Here is an 8,672-nt window from a genome sequence, read left to right as displayed (position 1 = left end):
CTATAGTATAGCCAGATAGTTTAAAACGTATAGTAACACTTGTCAATAAGTGGTGGAACTATCATTTTCCCACCCTGCATATTTTCTCTCATTGTACCTTCCTACTTCTAATATGTCCTCTTCTCATTGCAGCCAAAGGTATAATCACCAAAGACAGTAATAGGAAAGACCCTTGCCAATCATCTTTTTCTTCCCAGAGGACTGAGGATGTCATATGTTTGACTTTGAAATAACTTCCCATAATGAGTATTGTCAGAGAACAGGCAAAAAGAATTGTGTCTTATTCTTAGCACACATTCTCAGCATGTCTTCTAATGACTCCTGTGAAACTGGTTCCAAGCATGCTGTGTTTCTGTCTATACTGAGTATTAGCAAACACAAACAAACACTTCTCTACAATAGTTTGAAATTATCAAGATAATGTTGAATAGATTTTTGCTCTCTTGTTGTATAAAGCTAAAATATGTATTTACTTTCTTCTGAAGCAACCAAGAATTTCAGACTATACTATGCTTGTCTGTTTTGGCTGTATTTAAACTAAGCACCCCAGTTGACATACTATGTAGATTTGAGCCCTGGCCTGCAAGTATTTTCATCTACTTCTTGGAGGTGGCAGTAAGAGTGATGAAAGTATTTTTACTTCATCTGTTGGCAGCCCATTCCCACGTCCAATGTGCTCATACAAAATCTCTGCAATGAAAAGCTAGCACAGGGTGTCAGAAGCAATAAAAGGCAAACCAAATTTAATCTCAGTATTTTTATGGGTACTGTTAAGGAAATGTAAATGTCACAATGCTGCCTGCAAGATGCTACCACTTAACACTGCCAGCTTCCCATTCCAGTGTAGCTTCTCAACAAAGTTCAGGAGCCACTTAATGGGGAGCATTTTGGAATAAAATCATGTTCACACATACAGTAGCTCCACAGTAAGCAAAGACCAAATCTTGTAATACCTACAGCTTGTGATGAATTGCAGACTTTATGGAAGAGTGGCATATGTGAAGTCTGCCTTAGATCATGAAGTCATTTGTACTCAGGCAGAGGGTAGGATGAGAGGGAATAGAATCAGACTTGGAAGAAAACCAAAACCTCATTTGGACAAGTAATTACTCTTATTTCATAAGACTTCCTGATAGAAAGATTCTCCAACCAAAGAGTACACATGGGGGGGGGGGGACTCATGGTTCCAGCAGCATGTGTATAGCACAGGATGGCTTAGTCAGTTATCAATGTGAGGAGAGGTCCTTGGTCCTGTCAAGGTTCTGTGCCCCAGTGTAGGGGAATGCCAGGGCTAGGAAATGGGAGAGGGTAGGGTGGTGAGCAGGGGGAGTGGGGAGGAAACAGTGGATTGTTTTAGTTTTTGGTTTTTTTATTTTTTTTCTTATTTTATTTTCTTTTTCTTTTTTCTCTTGGAGGGGAACCTGGGAAAGGAGATATTGTAAATAAAGAAAACATCTAATAAAAAAAAGAAAGATTGGGTTTTCATGCTCTTGTTGCCAAAGTAAATTAGAGAGTCAAATCCATCTTGTAAAACATTTTAAATGTCTGAGAAGAGATTAGAGGTCATTAGTGTTTCACAAAACAATATTCAGTTTTCTCCATTTCCTAGCAGGCACGGTTTCAATACTCTGTCTATAGACTTCAAACACCATCAAGTATAAGATTTTATAAATTTGCTTTTTCATAAATTTTGTTAAAGTTATTCATCTTATTTTTATGAATGAATCGTTTGCGTGCTTTGTGTGCTTGGTGCCCATGAAGATCGGAAAAGAGTATGGAATCCCCTAGAACTTTCTTTGTTAGGAATGGTGCAAACCACCATGTGGATGGTTAGAATCACACCTCAGTTCCTTGCAAGACCAACAAGTACTCCTTACTGCTAAGCCATTTCTTTAGACCCCATAAATATTGTTTATTTTGTTTTTGTTTGTTTGTTTGAAAGACAGGATGCAGGACAACAGAAATCCCTTCCAGCAAATGAGAACATGGTTTCTTTGTTTCAGGGTTTTTAGATCTATGATGAGCCTGCAACACTATATCCATACAGATCTTCCTTCACACATTCTGGATAAATATTTGGACTTTTGCAAGCCTTTGGGGGGCAGCCATCAGGCACTGTGGGGAGGACAGTGTTCTATATTGCCTCTAAAATGGATCTCATGTTTAGATATCTATCTCCTAGAGTTAAAATGGAAACAGCAAAATTTCTGTGCTAGTTAAAACTTCCAAAATCTTATTCTCAGAATGTGGACCAAAGTAACACTTTGAGGTGTTTATGACTACTTAAATTCTTGACATTTCTACAATATTTAAGGGGCATAAATGGTTAAGGCATAAAAGCCAAATCTGAGTGCCATGACAACAGAGAAATTAAACAATTAAGGGAATTTATCTTTTTTTTTCAGAACTGCAAACTAAAAGTTCACAACATGAGTGGAAGAAAATTTCTCAAACCTCTACCCTTAAAGAACTAACTATAGGTAATGAATTACTACTGAGAGATGAGTAACCATTTTTTTTTTGAGGCATGACACTCTAACCTTAGGTGGTTGACTGTGAACACACAAAAAGGATACCAATTAAACTCAGTAGTTTTCTATCTACCTCTTTTTAATGTATGTTATATAACACAAAACCAATTATAGAGGAAGTCATGTATCAGAAGAGGAGATGGGGAAGAAATAGGGGTTGAATAAGACAAATTCAATGTACTCATGTATGAATTGCTCAAACAAATTGAAAAACAGACAAAAAAGATTTTAAAAATAAATAAAAAATAAAACATAGGACATTATAATTACCATAAAAACAAACCATTATTGTAGAAAATTTTAATCCTAATCCAGGGTTTCTCTCCTGCCTTTGACCATTTAGTTCCTAGATAAAAGACACATACAATCATTACGTTTACAATAAGCTTTAAACAGCACAAGAGCTGGGAAGATATTTACCCTTTGTGCTATTAAAATCTATTTCCTATCAATAACCCTGAGTTATTACTTACTATGTTTTATCTGGGATGTTCTTAACTCCAATTGGCCAGCCCTCGGGGCCATGCTTTCTTGACTCCTACCATGGCATCTGCATCTTTTTCTTTCTCCTCACCTTCTTCTCTCCCTTGTGGTTCTCCTCTGTCCCCAAGCCTGGGAATCCTAAACCCTGCCTTATGTCTCCTCTGCCCAGATATTGGCTGTCACTATCTTTATTAATCAGAAAGAAATAACTTGGGGTAAAGTCACATAACATCACTTGAGTCTACATGCAGACTCTCTCGTCTCTGGAGCAACTAAATCGTGTGGGCTCACACTCAGCATTACAATACACAGGAAAAGACCATACCTCAACAAAACATCATGGATTAAAAAAACACAAAATAAAAAACAAAAGAACAAAATCTATATTCATATAATGAGCATGTATATGTATATATACATTCTTTTGGGGATAGGTGGGTTCATAGTTTATTAATATGATCGATTGTGTCTCTGCAATTGAAACTTCTCCAAAATCATGAGGTTAGTACTCATACTCAGTTCTTTTTTATGATAAAATATAACACAATAAAATATGAGAGGAAACAAAAACAAACACATCAGAATTGACCAAAACAAACAAATGTAAGGATATATCCAAAGAGACAGCACAATGAACAGACCCACACATTCCTACACTCAGGAATTCCATAAGAAAACTTAAGTGGAAGCCATAATATATATATATATGCAAAGGAGCCTTAAAAGTAGTTTGGTTCCACAGTGAGATTTCTTTGGAAGAACCTATATTTTTATTCGCAAATAATTATCAAGTGGAGGTTGCTGCTGGGATAGCTATGATGGTGTGTGTCTACTTCTCCTTTCAGCTCTAGGACTCCACCTGGGGCAGACTTTTGTGCATGCTGCCTCAGTCTGTGTGAGTTCACGTGTGCATTGATCATGCTGCTTTAGCAGGCCTTGGTTTCTTGGTATCCTCCAGTTCCACTGGCTCTTACACTCTGCCTCCTCTTCAGCAGGGTTCCATAAGCCCTGCTGGGAGGAATTTAGTGGCCTGTGTCATACACACATTCTTACTTAGGTGTTTCTGTGTATAGCATGAATTAATACAAGCAAAACAATTATAATATTTTGTAGTACAAATAAATATTATGTAATTATTATTTATTGATTTAACACTGGCCTGTGTCCATATTGGATTCATAAAACGAATTAACATGTTTTCTCCATGGTCAAATCTTAACAAGAACAAAATGAGAATTACATGTTAAAATTAATACAGGATGAGAAACACATAATGAGAGCAAGTAAGATAGTGCTTATGAATCAGACAAAAGAGAAAGGCCTTTAAGCAAACTGTGGAAGCCAGCACCAGCTGAAGAAAACTATTCAGACACCTGGATGATACCTTTTGCTACCACATTTTCAATATAAGGAGTCCTGTAAACAGTCGTGTAATTACAAACTAAACTGTTACTGGGCTTAAAGAATCCAAACGCTGAAGGACTGGGATACTGCTTCGTGGTAGAATGCTTATCTAGCAGGTACAAAGCCTTGTAGTCAATCTCCAGCAATGAAAGAAAATGCAAAAATGATTTGCCTGTTTCCTAACCTTCTCCTGGAGAACAGGGCACTTCCCATTGTGGTTTATAAGTCTGACAGGTTTTCCATTCTTTTTAACACAATTTTTTAGACTTAACCCTTATTGTTTTTAAATTAATTTGGAAGATACCTTCCCTCCTTATGATTTGTGAATGGCTGTATCTTCCAGAATGCTTCTTATACATCAGCCTAATTCATTCCTTGTTCAATTTCCTTTTTAAACTTATTATGCTAGAGACATATTTAATTCTGGAATGTCAGAGCTAGAAGGAACCTTGGCTATCAGCTGGTCCTACCTCCTCAATTTATACTCAACAGATAACTGAATTCCAATTTGTCATCCGTGTTGCTTTTGGTATGGTTACTGCAACTAATACTGGGAAAATGGGAACAGAAAGTTCAAGGTCACAGTCACCCTCCCCAAGCCTGCTTCATGCACAGTTTTCACTCTTTTCTTCCTGCTTCTGTGTGAAGTAGCTTATAAAGCAATGGCTCTTGGTTGCTGAGGGAAGAACAAAACCTGGCCTCCCAGCAGTGGAGAGATTTATAAAGAGCTCAAGGAAGGTCAAAGGGGTAAATTACCCTGTGACTTGTATGCAATCAGGGATGAGGCTGATTACTCAGAAGGCTAAGGTGAAGGGAAAGGAACATAAATAATCACAGGAAAGGAAGCTTTGGCAGGTCATTATCATCATCCCACCTACCCTGACCACCAAGTCTTTACACATAATTCTGGTAAATATGTTTTGTCGGGGTGTTTAAGGAGAAAGAAAGAAGATTTTCTTCAATATATATAAAAGGAGGAAGTGACGTTTTTTTAGTGTGTGAGAGCTTTTTTATTTTTATTTTTTATTTTTAAGGTTCATGAAAGAGTATACTTACAAATTGGAAGAAATTGTCTACAGTTGAGAGCTGTAATTATTCAAGTCACTTCCTGTGTGGAGGAATTAGGAAGACTTCTGAAAGGAGGTGTGACTGTCTGCATTTGTCCCATCTCCCTTCATTCTTTGTTCCCTTTCTTAGATGACTAAGAGGATGTGATAGTATTTAGGCAAAACCTTCTCAGTCTCTGACTGTCTCCAACACTCCTCCACTACCTGTACATATACCACACATGTCTATATTTATAAACTTGAAGTAGCCATCACATCATGGGAACCTCTAGTCTCTAGTTCACCGCATCCTAACATTCTATACATTATACTTCTTGTGCTCACTACAGAAAGCTCTATGGGAGTATTGCTTTTCTTTTAGTTACCAATATGTGTCCAGTGCCAAGCATAATGTCTACCAAAGACAAAGCACCCAATAAATACCATTCAAAGAGATGAGCAGATGATTATGATACCAGTTCCATATGGAGTTCTGATGCTGTGATTAAAATCGAAACTCAGAACAACGTAATCATTGGCACTGGTTGCCCTACTCCCCTACCCCTGACCTTGATGAGGATCACCATCCTGTCTGGCTCATCCATGCAGAATTCACATGCTCACTAAAGTCTAGACAGTTCGATACTTGTATAATAATAGATTGGATACATTTTAGAAATTATTTAGTAAAACATTGTAATAGACCCAGAGGCTTATGGGATACTGCTTTCAGTATGAAATGTACATGTCTCTTTAAGTCACTAAAGTAAGAATTAAATGTAACTTGTAATTTATAAATCTGTACATAAATGCTTCCTAAGTCTTGATGTTTGTAATATACCACTCACATCTAAACTATATTGTTTATCCCTACTAAATAATCTAAGTTTTATAATAAATTTGCAAGTTTTATGTTTTCCATATTCTACAAAGTTTTACATTTTCATATACTTACACAATATATGTCCACATCAAAGAAAGAATATTAGCTAATAGATGTGATATGAAAGAACTGTTAGCACACTTCCTAATTAGTACATTTGTAGATGTGTATTGTTAATAAAGTCATTTGGAAGCAATATTTTATCTAAAATGTCCTTCACTGTATATGAAAAAGAAGATGTCTGTTTCTCACAGGTACATAGAGATGCCATATAAACAAGGCTATCAATGCAATACTTTTCTTGACTAGCTTTCATCCATTGTATAAAGGTTTACTTAAATGTATGTGAGTATCTTATATGATAACCACATACAAGGTTCTAGAAGGATTTTAACTCTATCCTTTCCTACTTTTGTAAAGGTCAGTGACAACTGGTTCTCTAATTCCTTGTCTCTCTTGTTCATCAGAACCTTCCATCCCTGAATTTTGTATTCCAGTTCTTCTTGTATTCTTACCTTCAGTTTCTCCCTACCCTAGTCCATCATCCATGGCAAGAAAATCCAATTTCTGAATATGAACTTGAACGTGTTAATATCTCTTTAAAGCTACACTAACTTTTTTCCTTAATGTGGTATTTGAAGCCCATCTCCCATTATTGAATTCAAGACTGCCCTATAAATTGCTTTCAGTCTATAGTTCCTTTATCCATTATTGACAGTTAATACAATTCTACTCAAACTTCTAGGTCTAACTCTAGTATACTTTTTACTGAATCTTCCTATCTAGATTCAAATGAACTAGTGGCTGCCTCTTATTTATTTTCATTGCACCCAGTGCAGCCTTCTTTTCATTTACAACTCTGCATTAGCATTCCTTTCATGTGTGCCTTTCTGCACCACTTGAGTGTGAATTCCTTGAGGATTAGAGTCAGAGTTTCATACATCGAGTTTAATAAATGCTTGTTACATGAATGAATGAAGGAGTTAATGAGTTAATTATTTAACTCTGTTGTGTCCGCATTCAAAAGGGTTCTTTTACATTTGGGAATCACTTTATTTCCATATAGTATAATGAGGCCTCTTAAGTTTACCTGAGGCCTGGAAAAAGAAAATATAATAAATGAAAAATTATTTTTACATAGTCATGTGGGCATTAACTTAAACCTTTGGAAGACAAACTTTACACTCCAGAAAACATTATGAATGAAAATGTTGAGAAGATGTCATTTTGTATAATAGCTATAAGTGAAAGCTATTATAAAGATCTCTTCTTTATCCCTGTGGACAATAAACTAATTATCCATATTTTGATCTTCTTCTTCTACATCTGTTCCTGCTAGTGTTTACCATAGATAAAAATAACTAATAAATAAAAGTCTTTTATCCAGACTCATGGCCTCCTCCAAAAATTGAAAAGAAATATACTTTCATTTTAGCTGACCTTTATTTTCATAGATCTCTCAACATCAGTTAAAATTTTAAAATACTTTCTAGTATAGTTAAAAAAAGAAATTGCCAGATACTTTTGTGTTTCAGGAGCATAATTATTGGTTTTTACATATTCATTTGATATGTAACTCCTTCAAACTACATTATAATTTTGGCATATTACCCATCTGAAATATATGTATATATAATGTATATATATTAGTGTGTATAGATATATAGATATGTACTATTGGCTATGAATAAAACTTATCTGCACAATTTATAAAGCTGTAGAAATTTCATCTAAAGTTTAATCCATATGCTTCCCTTAAATTGTGCAAACCAAATCTTAGTTTTAAAAGCATGTTGTGGAATTATCCATTTTGAGTGCTCATCTGGTCCAAGGGCTAATGTGGTTCAAGGAGACTTCAATATCATTACTACTTAAAGGGGCTGCCTTTGGCAACACAAGCATAGCTTATGTTAGTTAATGCATTTATTCTTTGATAGTTTCATAAATGTATATAATGAACTATAATCATGTCCCCCACTATCCCCTCATCTCTCTTTTGCCTAAATACCTCTTGCAAAATGTTCTCTTCATATTTATATATCAGTTTTGTCTGTATGTAAAGATTCACTGAGTTTAATTAGGATTTCTTGTATGAACATAGTTGACAGGTTATTTACTTGAGAATTGGCATCTTTTCAGTGGCTACATAACTGAAGAAAAGAGCTTGCTATTTTTAAAGCCAAACTATGATTTTTTTACTTTTAAAATAATTTTTAAATATATGGGTATTTTGCTTGTGCCCATGAAAACCAGAGAGGACACTGGATCCCCTGAAACTGGAGTTATAAGAGCTTATGAGCCCCCTTGTAGATGTTGAAATTTGTA

The 8,672-nt window shown here is 35.5% G+C and overlaps 1 non-coding gene across 1 annotated transcript; it reads left to right on the top strand.

Moving 5' to 3' along the window:
* The first annotated feature begins 7,865 nt into the window (after positions 1-7,865).
* Positions 7,866-7,968, top strand: LOC116096362. The gene has a single exon (XR_004120967.1). It is a non-coding gene; the product is annotated as a small nucleolar RNA U13 (small nucleolar RNA).
* The last annotated feature ends 704 nt before the right edge of the window (positions 7,969-8,672 follow it).

The sequence above is a fragment of the Mastomys coucha genome, chromosome X (genome assembly GCF_008632895.1).
Source record: "Mastomys coucha isolate ucsf_1 chromosome X, UCSF_Mcou_1, whole genome shotgun sequence".
Lineage (NCBI taxonomy): Eukaryota > Metazoa > Chordata > Mammalia > Rodentia > Muridae > Mastomys > Mastomys coucha.
This window is presented reverse-complemented; position numbering and strand designations above follow the sequence as displayed.